General features: G+C 39.9%; 1 long non-coding RNA gene across 1 annotated transcript in view; it reads left to right on the top strand.

The window, feature by feature from the left end:
• The window catches only part of LOC102443395 (uncharacterized), a 145,227-nt gene extending 124,510 nt beyond the window's left edge, over window positions 1–20,717 (top strand). The window contains exons 10-11 of the long non-coding RNA XR_012906745.1: window positions 11,507–11,635; window positions 20,703–20,717. This is a non-coding gene — a long non-coding RNA (uncharacterized LOC102443395). The remainder of the gene's footprint in view (window positions 1–11,506; window positions 11,636–20,702) is intronic.
• Window positions 20,718–21,409: the final 692 nt, after the last annotated feature.

Genomic DNA, 21,409 nt, shown 5'->3' with positions numbered 1-21,409 from the left:
TGTCTGGGATATGGGTTCAAGAGGTGGAAAATGGCAGAGTTCTACCCCACGAAAGGTAAGGACTGGTAGCACCTATATGGTAGCACTCTGGTCCTTACAGAGACCAGAAAGAACAAAGGTGCAATCAACCATGTAATTATGATGCTAACTCTCTTTTATTTTTCAGCCACATCTGCATCCAGTAAATATTAGGGCTGTCATGTTACATGTGTTAACGCCTGCAATTAAAGCAGGGCACAGTTAATGCATTAATTTTTTTAAAGTGTTAATCACAGGCATTTCTGCGGTGCTGCACCTTTGAAACACCGCTGTGGCATTTCAAAGGGGCAACGCCATGGGAGCCCAGGGTCAGCTGGGGACTCCAGCTGATCCCTCCCTCTTTGAAATGCTGCAGCAGAGTTTCAAAGGGGCAGCACTGCAGGGAGCCCAGAGTTAGCTGGGCGACTCCAGCTGAACCTGGCTCTGCTTTGTGTTGCCCCTTTGAAATGCTGCCGTGGCATTTCAAAGGAGCAGTGCCGTGGCAGCCCAGGGTCAGCCTGGGACTCCAGCTAATCCCAGGCTCCAGAGGTGCTGCCCCTTTGAAATGCTGCCGAGGCATTTCAAAGGGGCAGTGCTGCACAGAGTCCAGGGTCAGCTGAGAACTCCAGCTGATCCCAGGCTCCTACTGTGCTGCCCCTTTGAAACACCGCAGCGGTGTTTCAAAGGGGCAGAATGCGCAATTAATCATGATTGATTTATTTAATCACTTGACAGCCCTAATAATTATATGAGCATGTTAAGCCTCAGCTGTTCTAAGCAAACAGGACTGCCCAGTTCACTCCAACTAAAGATCTGGTCTATTGAATGAAAGATTGTTTTCTTAGCATCAACCTTGTTTTTGTTGAAGTTTGGTGAATCTTAGTGATGTCAGTGAAAGGAGCGTAGGTACCACAGTAATGCCCCATGAAATTAACAAGTATAGGATCAAACCCTACTGAATGAGGGGCTAAATGTCACTGAGGCAGATAAAATAGGAAGACAGATGCTGCTAGAACAGAAGCCTAAATTATTGTGTCCAGTGTTAAGTCCTGAGGCTGGGGTTCCTGGAATAGGGTGGGCCTGTTACCTTGGTAATACAACTGTTCTTTATCTTTGTAGACCTGCCTGTGGCCTGGTATATTGGAAAAGAGAATGGAGACTTAGATATAGCAACTCACTATTCACCATCTGGGGAGAGAGTCGAGATTGCAGGGAAAACCTCTGGAGAAAAAAGGGTTTAGTGAAAGTAATTCAAATTGCTGAAAAAAACCTACATTTATGGAAGTCTATATTTTTCTGTTGGTTTTTTTTAAATCTCCATTTTGCATTGTACAAATGGACTGCAATCTTTTGATGGAAATCAATTTTGTTTTCTTTGATTAAAATAGATTCCAGAACTCCCATCTCTCTACACCTATCATAGGGGCTACCTGAGACAGACAGCTAAGCTAAAGACTTAATAATGATTTAATAATATATCAAGGTAATTGTTATACTGTTATACTGTCACCTTATTAGTGGCAAATACATAGTATAACTGCAATGGAGGAGATTAAACAATCAGTAAAAAAAGAATAGTTAAGATGATATGTAGCAGGTTAATAAAGGATACAGGTTAGTATATTTGTGGGATTCTGATAATAACTTTTGAGTTACTAAATTGGATTTGAAAAATAGTCATTTAAAAATATGTTAAATTAAACAAAAGTTACAGGTAACGCGCACGCGCACGTGTGTGTGTGGGGGGGAGCTTTATTAAGTCGGTATTATTTATGTAATACACAATATGTGTTTACAATAAAATAGGTTATGTGTAGAATCACAGAGATAGTTTAATAGGATTTATAAAAATGAATACAGACAGAGGCATAAAATATTAACTATGTTATTTACCTCTTTCAGGCAAAAAAATCAGAGCAAAAACAGACAAACGACACATAGGAATGCTATTTATTTCTTAAAATGGTACAAATAGAAGAGCACATTTCTGATTTGTATCCATCATCTGCTGATAAATACTAATAAAAGCTCAGACATACAATGCATTATAAATAGTCATTGTCCGACAGTAAACATAGAATGCTAAATCTGTACATATTGGTCATAATCTTATTTTTTTCTTGTGAATGTGTCCATATGTGACCCAGAAATAGAGCTCCAAATCCATAAAATACATTGTCTCTATACTACTCCCCGTTAGAGAACAGCCCAGAGACCGTTTATGAAAAGCACAATTAAAAGAATATATCCATGAGTTTATTTCCAGGCATATTGTGGCAAAAAGCAGTGGTGTCTGGGAATTAAATAATAATAAAATTGTAAGAAACAGAAAAAAAGAACAAAACAGGTACTAGAATTTCCTCTAGCCCCCAGTTGCACAGTCTTTGCAACAGCTTGAGGTAAAAAAGAAAAAAATTGCAAAACACACATGGAGAGCTCTTTGCTTATTTTTTTAATCTCGGAAGTCCAACGGTGATGATGAAGGTAGCTGTGACATTTGCAATTTTCCATGCACCAGCCCATTCCATTTTCTTCCCTGGTGCCACTTACATGGTACAGTAAGCCTCCAGCATTGACAATAATTATAGCCTGAATAAAATGAAGAGGGTAATATGAACAAAGCTTTGCTGTAATTGCCTTTTCATTATTTGCTAACAGTTAGTTATTCAGTCACAGGAAAAAAAAATTACACAGTAATTGGTTGACAATAGGAAGCAAAAGCTGAATTCCAGAACTATGATCTTTTTGAGTGTTGGTCTTTTAGACATTTTATTCATATTTTGATTAAACAGCTAGAGCATTAAAGTGAAATATAAATGTAGCCTTGGTTCAGATTCCATAATGTTAGTTTCCCATCCCGCACAATATTCAGTTTTGAATTTTAAATTATCACATAGGGTAGCTTTGTAAATATTATAGCCTATTGACTTCAGAATAAATATTCACTACTTTCCCTTATTCTGTGTTATTTTATCAGCAGCAAGGAACCTTGTATCCGAATAACTTTTACCTCAATACTTAAAGTGTTCAATATAACTGTATAAAAAGAGATTTAATAAATAAGCCAAATCTTCCTTATTAAAGAATAGTTGTGTAAGAATTAATGAGGCGAATTGACTAGTCAATTAATTGATATTTAACATCCCATGTCCTGTGGCACCTTAGAGATGAACAAAAATATATGTATAGCAACATGGGCTTCTTCAGAAGAAGTAGGTTTTGCCCACGAAAGCTCATGATATAATATATATATATATTTGTTAGTCTCCAAGGCCATGCCTACACCAAAGGGGAAAGTTGACTTAAGATACCAACTCTAGCTACATTAATTACATAGCTGGAATCGACATATCCTAAACCATATTTTTGTGCCATCCACACACAAGGCTGCCGATGGGAGCAAACGCTCCCATCAGCTTCCCTTTTTTCTTGTGAGGAGCAGGACTACTGGCACCGACGAGGGTGCCCTCTCAATGTGAATTAGTGAGTCTTCACTAGGCCCACTACATTTAACTCTGGAAGATCAACCTCCAGAAGGTCGATCTTCTCAGTAGTGTAGATATAACCCACACACCTAGTGGGTGGGTGTTACAGGACAACTCGGGTTTTTTTAAGTTACTTTTAAAGTTACAAACTAACCCAGCTATCCTGAGACTTTTATATCATTGTTGATTTACTAGAGTAACTCCATGTGTGGCTACTTTCATTTTGGATTAAGAGTAGGTTTTTTTCCAGCTTAGTTTAAACTGCTTCCAGAGCAATACAAGTTATACTGGAAAATGTTACTCTTATTCCAAAACAAGAGTATCTTCATGGGGAGTAATACGAGTAACAAATTCATGCCTTGTCTTTTATCAGTACAGTTTCCGAGGTAGAAGAGCCAACCCTCTACCATGCCATAAATCATTCCAGGTTCCCTCGTCTTAACAAATCTGCACTATGCTGGTATTTTACAATAGACTGTAAAACTATTGTACACATTTTTCACTGCTTTCATTTCCACAGGAGATGCACCAGTGTACTGCTTCAGAACTTAATATTTTTAGAGTTGTTTTCACTCCCTATTGTTTGCACTTCTAGCGTCTTTTCAAGCTAATGGAAATAATGTGTATACATCAAAGGGAAAATTCAAGGCTGGGTTTTCCAGAAATGAATGAATTAGTCACAATTGGTTTCCATTAGCTTCTGTTACAAACTGCCCTTCCCCCTAGAGCAATTCAGTTAAGTTTGAGAGAGACCAGGTGGATTTTAACCATTGATTGAAAACTACAATAGAATCCAAATGTGTGATCCTAGACTATAGTGCAACAAGTATAAAGTTAACAATCTCACTCCCTGCTGGGTGGTCCAGCAAGGTATATTGGTTGCAGGCAGATGAACCTTCCTCTCTGTACAGAGTCTGTCACCTCTCCACACGGAGGAGCTCTTAGTCCCATCCTAATATCTCACAAGTTACACATGGACCCTTGTGACATGTTCAGCCTGCCCTAGCCCGCTCTCCCCCAGTCTCCCCATATTGCTGGAAAATGTGAAACACATGATATAAAGATAAATGTTAAAACACACCCCAGAGACACAGGAGTGTCTGAGGCTATGTCTAGACTGCAGGGTTATATCGGAAGAAGATTTGCAAATCACGAACCGCAATTTGCTTATCTTTTTCCTCTTTCTTTTTTTGGAAGAGGTTTTTCCGAAATTTAGCCTGTCTACACAGGGCCAAATTTCAGAAAAAAAACCTCTTTTGAAACATACAATGAGGAATACAGGAATGCTGAAAAAATGCATCTGCTTTTTTGGAAAATGTTCCCAAAAAGAGACGCATTCCTTGGATGTGGTAGAGCTTTACTGGGATACCTCTGGATGCAATTGGATGGGAGAAATTAGAGATAGAGAAAAACCATTAGAAGCACCCAAACTGTCCTCTCCTCCAATACAACAATTTGCCACCGAGAGGACTTGATTTATTATAGTATAAATACATTAAAATTAATCAAATTGTACTGCTGTAAAATGGAGCAATGCAGTTGTTAATCCAACTTGGTACATTTCTCTATGCTTTCACAAATTCTTCTATCTTTTTAATGTAAGAGCAACGTCATGGTAAGGGATGGGAAAACAAACTTTTTAGTCATTATTTAGTTTCATAAAACATGGTATTTTTGTATTCTAGTTTTTCAATTCATCATGCATATTAATAGTTACGAGCACTAAATAATCTTAGGCTCCACTTTAACAAAATACTTAAAAATATATCTAAATTTAAGCAGGTTAGAGCCCCACCAAAGTCAATTAAATTTAAGTCATGTGTCTTCAGGCATGCAAACAGCATGGTGATAAGATCCATATATGGCAGTAATCTAAATAAACAGACAAAACAATCCTTTTGAAGTTGTTTTAGGTTCCTAATACATATTCGCCCCTCCCCCCAAATTAAAATAGGTCTTGTTAAAAATGCAGAATTGTAACCAAATTAAAGTTTAAATTAGCCATAATTGTTTGGTTTGGAGATCCAATTGTAATTTAGAATTAATTGCTGCCTTTAAGTACCTGGCTGTTTGACTTCTATTGCCAACTTTATCTACGTTGCTTTTAACAAGGTCTATAACAGAGAACAAAACAGCGGAATGAAATCTACATTCATTTCACCAGACTTCTGATTACAATAACTTTCTTCCCCAAGGTAATTATCACTGTTTAAGCAACTAAACTTTTTGTAAGGGTCATGTCATAGTAGCCATGGCACAATTAAAAAACAAGTAGTTCTGAGGGACCTTAGAGACTAACAAAAACATATACACTATGGTACAGCTTTTTGTGGGCAACGCCCACTTCTTCAGATGAGCTGGAAGCTGGAGTGGAAATAACAGAGACCCAGAATTTATAACAAAAAAAAAAAAGGTAAGAAAAAAAGGTACCTGTCAATTGTAGTACTGGTGCTAATGAGGCTAATTGAGTGGGCTGGAAATATCCCATACTTAGCTTTTGATGTAAAAGAGGTGTTAAATGCAGGCAAGGCTGGTTTTATAATGTAACATCCAGTTAACATCTTTGTTTAAGCCCAGGAAAATGGTGCCAAATTTGCATAGGAAAGTCAATTCCACACTTTCTCTGTAATTGTGAAATTCCTTTTTAGAAGGATGGCTACTTTTAAATCCGTTAATGAGTACCCAAGCAGGTTAAAATGTTACCTACAGGTTTGTGTGTGTTACCATGTCTAATGTCTGACTTAGGTCCATTTATCCTTTGTTGTAGAGACCGTCCGGTTTGGCCAATACACATGACAGAAGGGCATTGTTGGCAATTGATGGCATTAGACAATGTGCAGTTGTATGAACCTCTAAAGTGGTGGCTTATGTGGTTAGGTCCTGTGATGGTGTTGCTTGTATAGATGTGTGGACAGAGTTGGCAACAGGGTTTATTGCAGGGGTAGGTTCCTGTGTGAGTGTATCTGAGGTGTGATGTGTGGCTGCTGGAAAGAAATTGCTTCAGGTTGGGGTAGGTAAGTATTGGCCAGTCTCCCAAGGTCTGTGAGAATGAGGGTTCATTTTCCAGGACAGGTAGTAGATTGTCAATGATGCACTGGAAAGGTTTAAACTGGGAGCTGTAGGTGATGACTAGTGGTGTTCTGTTATTTTCCTTATTGGGCCTCTCTTGAAGAAGTAGATTCCTGGGTACTTGTCTGGCTTTGTCAATCTGTTTCTTTACTTCCCCAGGTGGATATTTAAGTTTTAAGAATGCCTGATAAAGATCTTGCAGGTGTTTGTCTCTGTCTGTGGGATTGAAGAAAATATGGTTGTATCTTAGGGCCATCACACAATCTAAACAATAGATCATGTGATGTGTCCTGGGTGGAAGCTAGAGGCATGTAGGTAAGAACAGCAGTCAATAGGTTTCTGGTATAAGGTAGTATTAATGTGGTCATCATTTAATTGTACTGTACTGCCAAAGGAGTGAATCTCTTATGTGGACTGGTCCAGACTAAGGTTGATGGTGGGGTGGAAATTGTCAAAATCCAATTTGTCAGTCATATCAGGGACCAAGGGAAAGATTTATATTGTCAGACCTTGACTAACACAGTGTATATAAATCTAACTATATCTGAAAAAAAATACTAGAGAAGTTGAAACAACCTGAATGTAACTTAAAGTATAGGGCCTTTGAAGAGTTTAATTCTTATCAGTCCCTGAGGGAGGGATATAAAATCTTTATCAAGGTCAATGTAGTGTCAATAAACTGCCATCTTGCTTAAATTGCACTTAGCTTAAACATGCCACTTAGAAGGAAGTGGCATTATATATCCAATGTCAAAACCATGGAAGATCATTTTTGCATTTGCTATGCAATTTTGATTACTGAAAAAATGTATCTAGTTACTGTGGGTCTGATCCAAATCCCACTGAAGTCAATGGAAACCTTTTCATTAATTTCAATAGGATTGGAATCAGGTCTTCTATAGGCCAGTTACAGCGTGAAACATTGGCAATGAACAAATACATCAAATCAGGCCTGTTATGATGTATATTTCATACTTTGCTCTTACTTGTATTCTGATTACTAGATCTTTATTATAATCAGTCAAAGTCCTGGCTTTCAAGTTGCGAATGGGTGTCATAATTATCTAATGCAACTAGTCCAGAAATCAGATTAGTAATTAGCTGAACCAAACTGATTGGTGTGACTTCCTCTTTAATGTTGAACATTTACTTTGTGCTTGAAGGATTTGTTTGTATGTTTCTTGTGTGTGATGAGAGCTTTTCTGTAATTAGCTCCTGGGGGACAGCATATTCTAACAGTTAAAGAATAATTGCAGTCCTATGAAATGTGAAATGGCTTGGGCTGCCTTTTGTTGCAGCTTAATTGTATGCAACAAGTACAGGAGGCTTTTCATTTCACATCATGATAGTAAAGATGTAGCTTTTATAAATAAAGAAAGGAATTTTGTACAGTAGTAAATAGTCTATAGTATGTTAATTTTGTGGAAAAAAGTAAAACAAACAAAGCACAGTCAAGGATTCCAGAGTGTTATTGAAGTAGATGTTCATCATTGTTTCATTAGCTTATAATTTTTATGTATGAATTTGATGAAAGACAAATTGTTCTTAGAGACCTAGCTGTGACAATAATAAAAAAGAAATATAGTGGTCAGTCAGAATCAAGGCATTTCCCTCTGAAAATTATGTGTGTTGATGTAACTAAAACTGAATTAAAGCAAATTTGAGTTCTCAAACTTCACTGTAAAACAAAATACTTGATTTGTGGATGGCAGATGATCACAAAAATGTTTCCTTCCTCAGTGATGGTAATCATATTTTATATTGACACAAGACCTTTTTAAGCCATTTTAAGTTCTTTTTTAGTGTTGATAAACCAAAATGCACATTCTTCCTTTGCTTATGAGTATATTGTAAATGTCCTTCTTGCTATACCATATGCTTGAGATCTCCAGGAGAGATCTGGCCTTATTGCTTCCTTGTAGGATGTGTTGGGTACAGAATTCTTTTTAAAGAACCTTAGCATGAGCACATTCTTTAAGGAACCTTTGCATGCCACTGGGGGGAGAACTTAGCCCCCTGATCTTCTGCCCCCTCCTGCCAGAGCACTTCAATCTTGGCCACCAGTCCCTCCACCCCAGCCATGAGCCTCAGGAGCACCTAGTGAGTAGCTTGGCCCCAACAGTCTATAGCATGCCCAACTGAGCACTGGGCAGGAAGTATCAGGGGAGGTTTGGCCTCTCCCAGATATGATACCTGCTCTATACTTTCTAGAGACTCATTGGAGGAGGACATGCTCAGGAGGCTGGTTCCATAAGGCTCCATTGCCTGTGTCATGCATCTGAGAACCAGGCGTTGAATCTGGAGTGCTTCCAAAAGCTGACTCACTGCTAGAGGTTCTATTGGATGTGAATGAGAAGTCAGTCTGAGGAGACTGTTGTAATTTGAATTTGTTGAACTGCAGGGCACTCTATGAAAGTCTTCTGTTGAATAAGCCCAACAGGGGAATTGGTATTTTGTGGGGGGGGGGGGGGGGGGGGGAGAAGGGGAGCCTGTTTGCTGACGTTCCAGCTGGGTGGGCATGTAGAAGGCTGGTGGTTTTTCTTACTTTGTTGGTGGTAAAGCCTATACACAGTTAAATTTACACATTCAAAATACCAGTCCAAAAAAAGTAGAAAAATTATATTGCCATGTAAGTGTTTATACATACAGCTGCATATTTGCATCACACTCTGCATAAGGTCCATGCCCTCAGCCTTCTCCAGCAGCCCTATAAAACAAATTGCTCTAAACACATGATTGTAAGTTTAATTAATGCTTGATTGCATAGAGCTCATGAATGAAATTTTTCCTTCATTTGAAAGATTAAATACAATTTTAGGTTAATCATCGACATCAAAATCTGAGAGCTTTCCATTGAGAGTATAACACTGGTATAACATATCCATAATCTTCCATCCATTCCGGTGCTTATCTGCAAGCAATATCTAATTTTTAATATAGATGACAATAAGAGTGAAGTATCTCATTGTCATCTAGATCTGATAACTGAGAGTCATTTTGATACGGTTATGAAGTATCAAATGTCAGACACTCAATATCGTCTTGCCACTCCCACTTCTTTTGATACGCAAGAGCATTGCTGTTGCTGGTCTTTCAGAAGGTTATCCTCAGAGGCTACAGATTGTAGGAGATTTTACCACATGAATTATGTGTACAATGAAAGTAAAATAGAACTTCATCCCTGGTAATAACTGAAATCAATTCTATGACTGGACTTTGTCATGGCCAAGATTCACAAAGATATTTGCATCTGCTGCCCAGTCAGAGAAATGTCAATGAGATGCTACTGTTTTTCTTTGGCTAAGGCCCAGACATTAGATTTGCAAGCCTCAGCTGCTCTGTTCAAGGAGGAAAGGGAAGGTAACTTAAATTTCTCAACAATGACTCCATTGAGTGATAATGCTGAAGCAGCACTGATAAAAACAGCATATTTCTCTGAAATGCCATATTTTTAATCTGCAAACAAATGTAGTATCTGTGAAGTGCTGTCAGTTGTGTCTTGAAGGGTCTTTAATATAACCTGGGAAAAGAAGTATGTGACCTGCTAATGAGATTAACATTTCTCCCTGTGCTGACTGGTTGGCCAATGAAATGATCACACAAAGGAAAACTTAGAGTGTTAATACACAGTAAGACTTTTTTTAAAATAACTGGCTGTTCCTGAGATTGCCTGGAGGGGACAGGAGAAAAGAGAAAGGTTGCATGTGTCTTTCACAAAGTATGCTCATGTCCTTCTCTTCAGGTGTAAGAAGGAATTTTAAAGCAGTAGAACTAGCCTCATTGTTCAAAGGAAAAGTTATTTTTTTTTAAAGCAAACTTTATTTTTTAAAAATATTTGTACTGCATTTTAGTGGCATTTTTTGTGAAATCATTACTGAAATTATTATCAAAATGATTATTTGCATTTTTGTTCACCAAGAACATGGTTTTTAGTAAACAAATATGTTAACTGATAGCACTTTAGTACAAAATTTGAACAATCATTTTGGAATTTAAAAAAATGAAAGAAGTCTGTTTTGAACCTTCAGTATGGAAATGTGTTTCTTTTTAAATAATTTTTCCACCAGTCCTCCATGCTGAAATTTATGGTAACATGACTTACCCTTCCAATACATTTTCTGTTACCACACTAAATGATTATAAACAAAAATCTCAAAGCCAATCATCAAGTGAAAGTATAGTTAGCACATGGATGAAGACATCTTTCTTCTTTTGCATAGGGCATGTTTATCATTGAATGTGCTCTAAGGAAATGAGGGGCCTGAAGTCCAGCTTGTTATGGGGTAACTTAATCAGGCCAGCAACGTGATGTGTAAGGGATACTTGTTCATCAATACTATGTGATGTGAACTCACCTTTAACTTGGATTCAAGAGAGGGAATTTTCCAGCACTATAACTAAGTTATAACGAGTTAATGCAGGGAGCTAAGTTTAGAACAATACAATTGCGTCTTCAGTTGTTCTATACTGTAGAGTAGCAGTAAGAGTAATTGAGTAATATGATACTGTAGCTGATTATATATTTAAGGTGCTTCTTTCATACATATGTAAAGAGCAGAAAGGGTGCATCTAAATTACATTCTTTTTCTCATTTTTTCAGGAGTATAGGATCTTTCAAAAAAGGGTTTTATTTTCAAACGATCCCCATATAAACAGCCATTTTTCTTTCGAAAAGCCCCTTTAAAAAAAACCCCATGGCTGCCATTATGCAAATGAAGCATGGGAAATTTAAATCCCGGCTTCATTTGCAATTTTGAAGTGTCTAATTTCCATCCATTCTTCAAGAAAAGGGATGTAATCTAGACGTACCCTAAGAATCCAGTTTTTCTTTCAGATAGTCTGAGTTTCAAAAACAGATGATGATCTGTAATGCACATTCTTTTTTTAATTATTATTACATACATTTGACTATTTTTATCAATGTTCTCTTACAGGAAAGAGAACACTAAGATTTTATGACCACAGAAAGATTAACTCAAATCTCAGCAGCAGTGAAGATGAAACACATAAAGGTTGGGACTTCAGAAGAGACTAATTACAGCATGCAGATTGCAAACATAAATGTGAGTCCCTTCAAATAACATGATTGTCCTAAAATCTTTCAGAAATATATACGTTTAATAGGACATCAAATACTGACAGGTGAAAGGTAAATGCCACTTTGATACCATTACTCTTAGTTGGCGAGACAAAAATGTAGTTCCTTCAAAAAATGTTTGCAGAATTGATGCAAATGGAAATAATTCTAGAGTCACATAAATTACTCTTTGGGTCATGGCACTTCAACAAACTAGAGAAAGATTGGACAAATGTCAGAATTGGGCTGAAAAACAAATTAAGAAGGGATTTATAAAACTTTTAAAAATTGGAAGTGTGTGCCCCAAGCAGCAAAATGTATCAGCATTTTATTTGCTGATGGATTTTAGGAGGGGTAGGTGTCTGATGTATGTTTTTTGTTTTATTTTTGTAGTATTATTATTTTATTCCATCTTTCTGAGGAAAGAATTGTGGATACAAGGAGTTAGCAAGGTTTATTACTGCTAAATGTTTTCTAGCCTTCAGGAAGGTGACGTTCCTAGAAAGGCAGCACATGAACCCTTAAATGGCACACAGAGCCTATAATGATCATCTAGATGGAAGTTAATTTTGCCTCATAAACAGGGCTCTCTGTAATTTCTAGCTGTCAGCCATCTTGGCTTGTTTAACTAGGGTGTTCTGTTATGCTCATATTTGTATTGTTCATGGAATTTTGACATCAATTTCAACTTCTGTTAGAAGCTATATCTAACTATAAAAAAGCCCTTCCAAACTACCCCAAGGCTCCCACAACTATTTGTTCATGAATCATGATGATAATCTCTGATCTGACTCTTCACACTTCATTCTTTGCAAATTTTTTTTAAGAACTCAAAAGGAATCCCCCTCCTCCGCCCCCCCCCCCCCCCCCCGTAACTGGATCAGCAACAGAAGATTTCTGGCTTGACAGCACTTAATTGCCTCTCATAATTTTTCTTGGAGACAGTGTGGTTTATTAACTACAATCAAGTACACAGCATGAGGTTCTGGGTTTAAATTTTGTATCACTTATTCTTTCTTTAAAAGGCATTTGGTAACACCTGGCTTAATTGAAGTTGTACTTACTATTCAGTTGTATGGGTGTCAAGTAATTTATTCTAACATCACATAATGAATCAGTTGACATAGCTTGTAGTAGAACCCAGGATTCTCAGAGATCCTGGTTTTTATACTACCAGCTAGATCAGCAGACTGATAACAGTATCGGCATTGTCACACAGGGCTCTGGAGGTATGTCTACACAGCAAAGTTATTTCGGGACACCAGAGGTATCCCAAAATAGCTACCCTGCGTCTTTTGAATGCGTCCGCTATTTTGAAATATAGTTGATGCATTATTTCGCCATCCGTGTAAACCTCATTCTATGAGGAATAAAGGATGGCTCAAAATAGCGCTTTATTTCGGAATTTGGCACTGTGTAGACAGCGCCAAATGACGAAATAAGCTATTTCAAAATAGACTCGAAATAAACTACACAAATTGCATAGCACAAATTGCATATCTTATTTCAAGGTTCCATTGCTGTGTAGACACACCCTTAAGAATTTGATCCTGCAAAGGCACAAGTCCTATACCAAATTCTGATCCCAGTAAATCGTACTGAAATATGTGTGAGATCATTCATGTGCATAAAAAAATTCTCAAAACACTTACACACCCAGTAATGACAATAAGCCGGGGGCTGCATCTTGACTGGCAAGTTTTTCCGCAAAAGTGGCCACTTTGAATTTGCACAAGAACACTGACGATCTAATGTAAGATTGTCAGTGTTATTCCACAAATACAATCACTCTACCTTTCAGGAAAAAACCCTCTTGCGCAAATGCTTTTGTGCAAGAGAGCCAGTGTAGACAGCTGAGAACCGTTTTGCACAAAAAAGCCCCGATGGCGAAAATGGCAATCGGGGCTTTCTTGCGCAAAACCACATCTAGATTGGCATGGACGCTTTTCCGCAAAAAGTGCTTTTGCGCTAAAAGTACTTTTACACAAAAGCATCCGTGCCAATCTAGACGCTCTTTTCCACATATACTTTTAACGGAAAAACTTTTCCATTAAAAGCATTTGCAGAAAATCATGCCAGTTGAGACGTAGCCAACATGACTACAATTATACAGTGTATGATAAATAACATGTTTATTTCCAACAATTATTATTTATTGGTGTGATTTTTCCAAAATCTACTTTTGTCAATGAATTTGATTTTATTAAAGGGAGTTGAATTGGCACATCTGAATTAGACAGTTGGACGGCTGTTTGTTCAAATGTAATAAGATTACTTAAATGCTAATATTACTATTCTTTTCAGTGAAAAATGGTGGAATGGCTTACCTAACTGAAGTGGGCACCTCAGTGCTTCATTTCCTAAACAGCTCTTAGAGCCACAAGGGCGCTGCAATAATGTAAACTACTGCTATGATATTTATCTCTCCGTCTTCAGTATCTCAATACAAACAGCTCCGCGTATGTTGACAGAAGAAAATATAGTGTTTTCACAAAACAGACATTTGTGTTGGATATTTCCTCTAAAAAGTCAAACTCATGGTGTCATGTCTTAGCCTTTGTTCAAACCAGGGCACACCTGGCTGGGTTGACATTTTACGTGGTTTTCCTTGTTTTCTGTATTTCTCTCTGGTTCAGGCTTTCATTCTTGTTTGTTCGCTGAATTTCATGCTAAAAGGCTACTCTGAATAAGAAGTCAGCCGTGTACATCTCACTACCTTTTTTGTAGCATCCACCTAAGGTCCTAAATTGTAGCTCTGCTCTCTTGTGATTTATGGTGACTTTCTAGTGAAATGGATTCCTGTCCTTGAATGTGCTCATCACATTTTTCACATGCTACACTAGTGATGTTAGATATCATGTAATTGAATAGTTGAGTAACGACATGAATTCTTATTGATTACTCAACTGTTCTGTAGTCCCCAGGGGCAGGGCTGGCATCCACTCCCAGGGAACCCCTTGCCACCCATCACTGCTGCCTCTCTATCAGAGGCAGCAGTATGAGGTGCCCGGAGCTGGTACGTGAGGGAAGCCAGTTTAAAAAACAGCTCCCTGTGCCTACCAGCTGCCTGCCCCTGTCGGGGGGAAGGGGAAGGGGAGAAGGTGGTTTCCGAGCTCCTTGTAGACAGAGACTGCTCCACCTTCCATGGAGCAGCCTCTGTCTGCAGTGAGCCTGGGCCTGTCATGGACAGAGGCTGCTCTGGCAGCAGACCCTTTTCTCAGGGGTCTGAGCTCCCTACAGTCAGAGGCCAGCCTCTGTCTGCAGGAATCTTGGACCCCTCCCCCTGCAGATAGTGGCTGCTTCCAGGGACCAGCCTTTGTCTGTGGCTGGCCTAGGTTCACCATGGACAGAGACTACTCCTTGGGAGGCAGCATCGCAGGGGTGGGTGGTAGGTGGCACCATGGAGCTAGTGTTGGGGGGAATCGGGCTTTTAAGCTGGCTCCCCCTCATCACTGGCTCCTGCTTCCTCACCCCATGCTCCCCTTGCAGCCTCTGCTGAGGAAGTGCAAGTTGTCAACAAGATTAACCAATAAGCCTAGGCTTATTGGTTAATCATATAGTTGACTACACATTGACATACCTAATGCAAACACTATTTCAAGATCTTCCTTTTCAAATTGGATATCTCTTTGCAAACGCGAACCTGACACAAAAACTACCCACGATCCCTTTTGTTGGAGTGATGCCCCAACCCTCATCTCGTTGTGTGGTTTCCTCCTTGTTCACACCATAGTAGTTCAGGATGGAATAGTTGGTCCTCAGCTCCTTGATTCATGTGGTGGCCACTCCAAGTTGAGGAAACCATCTTCATATTGTTGTACCTTTGTCCAGTAGCCACCTCAGGTGTTCATACATCTGAGAGACTTGGAAGAAATTTTGGCCGAGACTTTACTAATCCTAATAGTCTCTGAACTAATTTAATATCTTTCCATGTAGGCCTTGTTAGGGCCAGATTACAGGCTCAGGAATGTCAGCAAGTTTCCCATGTATGGTATTACAGTTGCATTTTATTCAATTTTATGTTTTGTTCCCTGACTCTTTCTAGCAAATGTATGAAGTTGTGGGCGTAATTTGCCACAGCTTCCACCATGCTTTCTCCATATCTGTGCAACAGAATGTCATCTGCTATCATGCCGATCCCTGTCTGCCCCGTTAGTCCATCTTCCTGGTATTATTGGTATTCTTCCACTGGTTTTGGGTAGAAAATGACACTCTCAATCGTCAGTATCAGCTGCTGTCAAAATATGTTCTTATTTAGCAGCACTCGCCAATATCTGATTTTGGCATTAAATACTCAGAATATTTCTGCTTTGGCTAAGTCTGGTAATATCCTTCAGTTGTAGGCATTTGGTATGAGTTTTTTTTTTTAATGCTTTGTCAGCTTACTTGGCTTTTCAATGGCTCTTGTGCTGCTTGTACAATTTGTGGACTTCATTACTTTAGAAATTATGCCTTATGTTTTCATCTGCTTTATTTGTCACGTGTTTTCTTTAATTTGGGAGATGCTCTGTGAGACAGGTGCTGAACAGTTGTATCTATTTCTCAAAGTAAGACTTTCCATCATGGTAATAACAGACTAGCTTTGCTGCAGAGATGCCGCAGCATGTTGTCTTCTCTAGATACAGATTCTGTTTTCTTTGTGTTTCTCTTGTATGAATCATTTGTCCCAGGTTTGGGGGAGGGGGGGCAGGGGAGTCACAAGAGTTAGGAATTCCCTTGTTTTAGCTGTAGTGGTTTCTATACTACCTGAAATTTCAGCTCGTGGGTTTTTCCTTAGTATTCTTCCCGTAACTTCCTAACGATGGTTTGATTCTGCCATTGTATAATTTGAATTTCGCTTTGCTTGCTTGCAATATATTTCTTCTCTGACATAATGCTGGGAAATCGGAGTAGCCCAACCCATTCACTGATGACCCACTGTCTATTTGGCATTTATTTTCCTGTTTGCTTATGCACAGCTGCCTGTTTTTTGCATCCGGTGTTAGTCTGAGATTTGCAAATAATTTATTTTGCAGTTTGACACTGAATTAATATCATATATCTGCACAAATAATTTCTTAAGACACTATGGGCTTCCTTGAGAAGGTGTGTTACACAGGTGCCAACTTCCTCTGGGCTCTGGGGTTGCTCCCCATCTGACCTTTCTCATTCGAGCTAAGGACATTAAATTGCAATCTGGCTAATTGTGCAGTCGATACAATTTGTATCGACTACACGATTAGTCGAAAAGGACCGCTCTGCAGAGCCACAGCGGGGATAGCTCCAGGAGTCGACTCAAGCCGGGACTGAGCAGGCTCTGCTCTGGGAGCCACCCGTGCTCCAGCTCTGCATTTAAAATGCAGAGGGCGCAGCGTCCCGGACCAGTGTGAGCTGGGTCTGCTTGGTCTCGGCTCATGCTAAGTCCAGTAGCCTCTGTTCACAGTGGCCATGGCTGGCCATGGGCGGGGTTTGCTACAGCAGAAGCCCCTGTCCACAGCCATCCCTGTCCACCGTGAACAGGGGCTGCTGCAGGCTGTGGCTGGAGCAGCCCTGTATTAGCAGTAGCTGTGTCTGGCCGCAGACAGGGACTGCTGCCAGGGCATCCCCGAGTTCAGCCAGCCCAGGCCACCATGAACAGGGGCTGCTTGGTGGCAGCAGCTGCTGTCCATGGGGGGACCCAAATCCCTGCTGGGACCCCTGCAGAAAGGGACTGTTGCTGGTGCAGCCTTTGCCCATGACAAGCCTCGGCCCACCACAGGCAGAGGCTGCCTCGCAGCAGCCTCCCCTATCCCCCTTCCCCGCTGCCTCTGATAGAGGCAGCACGGGGTGGTGCAGGCGGCGCTGCGGAGCAGGTGCTGGAGGGAACCGGCTTTCAAGCTGGCTTCTCCCACCACCAGCTCCTGTTTCCCCCCTCTCCCCGCTGCCTCTCATAGAGGAAGCAAGGTGGAGGAAGCGAGTAGTCAATGCTCTAGTCGACTACTCGCTAACATCCCTGAGTCTTTTGCTCCTATTACGCATCTACCAGAAATGAGTTCTTCTACAATTTGATTAATTCCATGAATTTGCCATTGTGTGTGATTGGTAGATACACCAATCTATTCTTTCTCCAGATTCTTGGTCAAGATTGCTGGGGTAAGGGAAGGGAGAAATAGCTTTAACGTATGACATTTTGTGTGGTGTGTAATTCTCTTGGAATTTTTTCTTTCTTTTGTTTTGTGTGTTCACTTGTTTTGCAATATTCCTAGATTGTGATTTTTAAGTACCCACAGGCAGGAACTCGCTTCTAGTCATGGTTAGTGTTCAAGCATAAGAAGAGACAAAGATCGCCAAGACAGCACAGTATTTAGGCTTTACTCCTTGTTTCCTATGGTGCTCCATCATCAAGCACTTCCAGAAAGAAGTGTTCTCTATGCTCCTAGACATTACCCCATACATAATCCTATTACTGTTGGGGTCTCTCTCTGCTAGGGTGCCTTCACATATCTGCTCTCAGGATTAGCTGCTTCCAGATCTGATGCCCCCTTCTTTCACTTGTTTGTGCCCCCTCCCAGGCCCAGCCAAAGAGTTTGCGGGGCCCAAGGCAGCACGTTGTGGTTGGTTGCACCACGTGGCTGGGTGGCTCCCAGCTAGGACAGCGGGCGGGCGCTGGGCAGCATGGGACCAAGACAATCGCCTTGATCACCTTGCCCTAAGGCCAGGCTTGCACCCTCCTGCCTCTCTGCAGTGCATGATGCTCTCTTTTCTTGGCTTCGCCCTCTAACCAGGTCACTGTGCAATTCCCCCTTCCAGGGGTTCAGTCTCTCTATGTAAAATGGCAGTCTTCTCCCTCATTACCCACACTGTGCCCCTTCCCCTGCACCTGGCAGGGAAACCAAGTCCCACCTTCTACTCTGGGTTCCAGATCTGGGGGACCTCTAATCAGCAGTCAAGGTCTGAAATGTCCCATCTTGCTACCATTTCCCTGAGCCTTTTCCTACTCCACCTTCCTCAGACTTCTGCTGAGCCACCATTGGGGCTGACCCCTTCCTTCTGGGCCTTAATCCCTAGGGGTTTCTACTCTCCCTCCAGGTTTCCTTACTTCCCTCTGTCACATCCAAAGAATGGCTGCAGTATTCCTCCCTGAAGCCCTGTTCTACTGCCAAGGTTTTGGTTTAAACTAGCCCTACTCCTGGTTGATGATGGAGCCCTGTTGGGAAGGAACAATCTGAAGTTACAATCTGAAATAATCAAACCTTGGGGTTTTGTGTGTTTTATTTAGTGCTTATTCTCCTGTGCTTTCCAATAAGTTCCTAACAATGACTGTTGCTTCCTGTGCATGAACTGTCCCTATGAATTTGTGTTTGTTTCAGTATTTAAAATTAATCTTTGTTTTCTCAGACTTTTAGGTGAGACACTTACCTTAATCCTCTTATGTTTGTGTGCCTTGAAGTCATGGTTCTTTGCATGGTTTAGAATTTCAGGACCCTGATTCATAGAATGTTGAGGTCAGCTTGACCTTCTTTGCTAATTTCTTCTTGCTATCACAATTGTGGGTAATTCTTTAAAACTTTTCTGACTGAGTTCCAGATCTCTGGGTCTTTTCTTTGTTTCCTTGCTATCTGTCTATAGTGCTTAGATATTAAACTATTTTTAAAAAATGTTTCCTGTTTTGTGTGTCTGCATATTATACTTATTATGGTCTAATCTTTCTCCTTTGGCTATTCTAATTTAGTAATCCTTTTATAACAGGACTTCCATGATTGGGTTAACTAAGTTGCCTTGTTTAACTGGCCTAGTCAAGTGGTTATTGGTTAACTACTTTTTAAAGAGGATGGATATAGGTTTTTTTATATGGTGCAGTTATTCTTAATCTGTGTTGGCCTTTTATAAATATGAAATGTTTTTAGTCAGACATCTATAGCAAGCAGAGTTATCCATTTGAAGCTAAAAAACCCCAGAGGACATTGTTCAAAATACATTTTTAATAGATCCAGTCCCAACCGCACCTTAATTTTTTGTCTTTGATTCAGACTACTTCATCCAAATTTTAACCTTTTTGGCTGATAACCAAATCTTAGATTTTTATAATATCAGAATATAGTCAGCTAAGACAAATTGATTCAGACAGTTGTCACAGAAGTATTTAGCTAAAATTACTTCAAAAGTTTTACACTGCTTGACATTTCAGTACTGTCTTTGAAGTGTATACCCTGAAAAATATTTGTTATTAACAATTCCAGACAGGTATTTCACTAAAGACATGTAAAGATGTGTAGAAAGAGAGATTAATATTTTGCAGTAGGTTTAGCCTCTGGAGGAAATATTTATGTTTTAATTGTTTTGAATTCCACCTGTCATTTTACAAAAAGCTTTGCTGATATTTAAAACAAAACAAAACAAAAACAAAACCTACCAAGCAAAATTAAACAGTTTTCAATCATAAGAATTAGTACAATGTATGGTTAGGTTGTTATTCAGATATCACCGACAGCTGTTGTGTGATTAATAGAAGGCAATATTTTACAAACAATGGGCTCTGCTTTCATGATACTTAAACATCGCTACTTAAAACCTTGCAATTAGAAATCATTCAAATTAGGATTAAAAGCACTAAAAGAACTGGGGGGAAATAAGCTACTTAAATGTTTCTTTTGAATTTGAGTGAAATCTACTTGACCTATGAATTTCAAGTAATTTGGCTCTTTGCAAAAGAAGTAGTTAGGGGAAGGTGATATAAAATTATTTCCCTTAACATCTGATGATAGGGTGAGAAGCAGTGGGCTTAAATTACAGCAATGGGGCTTCGGGTTGGACATTAGGAAAAACTTCCTACCTGTCAGTGTGATTAAGCACTGGAATAACTTGCCTAAGGAGGTTGTGGAATTTCTATCAATGGAGAGATTTAAGAGCAGGTTGGATAAACTTCTATTAGGGATGATCTAGACGGGGCTCGGTCCTGTCAGGGGACTGGACTTAATGCCCTCTCAAGGTTCCTTCCAGTTCCAGTATTCTGTTCTGTTATAAATCCGAGGCCACAGGGCACCATTGGGCAGCTGCTATTCTAACCGGTTTCTTGGTGTTTGTTTGTATTACAGTAGCACCTCTGCCCATCAAGGAGCCTACAGGTGAGAGGCTATGGGGTACAGGAAACAGAGCCACAGAGGTCAGTGGCCATGAGAGGTCAGTGACAGGTGTTCTGTCTCCCAGTACAGTCCTCTATTTGTTGGACACACTGCCCCCCAATCACAGAATAATCAGTTGTGCTCGATACAGAAGCCATGGCAATGGTGAGCAAGATAGCATGCGCGGGCCCGCCAAGCCATTTGATCTGGCCTATGGCCACCCTACTGCTCCCCCTCCCCCAGCCCAATTGAGACCTGAGGAGAGGGGAGCGCAAAGTCTCCTCCCCTTGGCAAAGAACTGGAGCCAGTAGGGCTGGCCCATGTCTCAATTGGGGGCCACATCAGTGAGTGGGGTTGGGAGTTTTTGGAGGGTTGTGGGATTTTTTTTGTTTTGGTTTTCGGGGTTTTTTTTTTTTTTTTTTTTTTGCTTCTTGCTTGTGTGGTCCCCAACTGATTTTTCTGTGGTCAGTTGCCAAAAGATGTTCCCTATCCCTGTGCCATAAAGAAAGAAAACACGTGAACCTTTTGTGTTGGACGTAAATAAATATTTACTTTATGTAAAATGAAGCTTGGTAAACTAACGTGGGAAAGTTAAAGTGCTTCATCTGTTCAACCAGTTAAATTTGATATTTCCTTTCTTACTTGTTACATTTAATCATTCTCTTATGCACACTCATTAC

Source organism: Pelodiscus sinensis, chromosome 12 (assembly GCF_049634645.1).
Source record: "Pelodiscus sinensis isolate JC-2024 chromosome 12, ASM4963464v1, whole genome shotgun sequence".
Lineage (NCBI taxonomy): Eukaryota > Metazoa > Chordata > Testudines > Trionychidae > Pelodiscus > Pelodiscus sinensis.
This window is presented reverse-complemented; position numbering and strand designations above follow the sequence as displayed.